The following is a 1468-nucleotide window of genomic DNA, read 5'->3' on the forward strand; positions in this document are numbered from 1 at the left end:
TTTACCGTGTTTAATTAATTGTGTTCATAGATCTTTGCACAGGGCAATACAGCAGGTGTTAACTGACGAAAAACAAAAAAGGGGGAATTGTGGACACATATTTAGCTAGCAGTCGCAAGAGCATTCCAGACGCCTTTAGAAGACCTTGAACAGAATAAACAAGAAGACAAAAAAAGAAAGATGCCAATTAGAAGAACACAGGTGCGCATTCCATGGTAAAGGGAACTTGGCACAAAGAACCTCAATTCAGCAGTTTATCTTGACCAACTAGACTGAGACAAGTTTCGCATGTTTTAGTCGGTATAACCAATTATGTCCTATGTTTATGCGTGTGTACAGAGTTGGTATAACCAATTATGTCTTCTGTTTATACGCGTGTACAGTGATTTTGCAGAATATGTAATTATAAATATGTGTGTGTTTTAGCAATAAACGTTGTCTGCTTTCAAGTTTACAGGCATCTGTTTATTTCTACCTCCTGCACACACCTATACGCACAACTTTAAATATATCTGTGTGTATAATATGCGTATAAGTGCGTTGGTTCTTGCAAAAAGGGGCAGTAATATTCAGCAACAGAACCAACCCCGTCTCTTTCTCTTGGGCCTTCTTGTGGAGAAACCCAGCCCAAGACCACATCAGGTGAAACGCCTGATCAAGGCACCAACGTGTTGTCTCTGGATGGGGCAGCAGAAGCAAGGGGCTCGGGGGTTTTGAGTGTTTTCCAGGAAAAAGATGAGGCTGTTTCTGCCCGGTTTGGAGCCAAGGACCTATTGCGTGTGAGGCAAACGTGGGACCGAGCGTGCGACACCCTTGCGGGCAGCGGGGCAGCTCCGTGCTTTGGGGTGATGCTCCGCAAAGTGGAGAGCAACAGGCAGAGCAAACGGTCTAAACCGAAGCGGTTTTGGGGTCTGGGCTGAGGGGAGCAACATGGGAGAGGAGTGCATTTCCCAGAGGGGCTTGGGGTGCTGGGGAGCAGCCAGCGGGGGAAAGGGGGTCCACCCCATTCCGGATAGGGCACAAAACCCCCACTTCACCCCGTTTCTGTAGTGTAGTGGTTATCACGTTCGCCTCACACGCGAAAGGTCCCTGGTTCGAAACCAGGCAGAAACAGCACAGCACTTTTTATGTTTTTTCCCTCCCTGTCTTACAACTCTCAAAGGAGTTGGGTCGTTGTGTGCGAGGACGATGACACCCGCGTGTCATTTAGCTCCGGTTTGGCCAACTGGAGAAGGGACCTTGGCCCTGCCCCTTGCAAAGCAATGTCTGGGGACTCCTGGTCCTTTTTGGAGTATCCCTGTGGAAGGCGTCTTCACGGTGCGTTTCGTCCCTTCAAAATGATCTTGAAGCGGGGAATTCCCTCAGTCTGTCAGAAGCAGCACGTGTTGGTTTTCCCTTGGTTGTGTGCCTTGCTTTGAGCACCCTCAGGAGCTCATGAAGAAGGCTGGCCGGCCCGTACGGGTGTTGG

The 1468-nt window shown here is 49.0% G+C and overlaps 1 non-coding gene across 1 annotated transcript; it reads left to right on the top strand.

Moving 5' to 3' along the window:
- Nucleotides 1-1040: 1040 nt before the first annotated feature.
- Nucleotides 1041-1113, top strand: TRNAV-CAC. The gene has a single exon. It is a non-coding gene; the product is annotated as a tRNA-Val (tRNA).
- Nucleotides 1114-1468: the final 355 nt, after the last annotated feature.

Source organism: Haliaeetus leucocephalus, unplaced genomic scaffold, assembly GCF_000737465.1.
Source record: "Haliaeetus leucocephalus isolate CR32 unplaced genomic scaffold, Haliaeetus_leucocephalus-4.0 Scaffold1019, whole genome shotgun sequence".
Lineage (NCBI taxonomy): Eukaryota > Metazoa > Chordata > Aves > Accipitriformes > Accipitridae > Haliaeetus > Haliaeetus leucocephalus.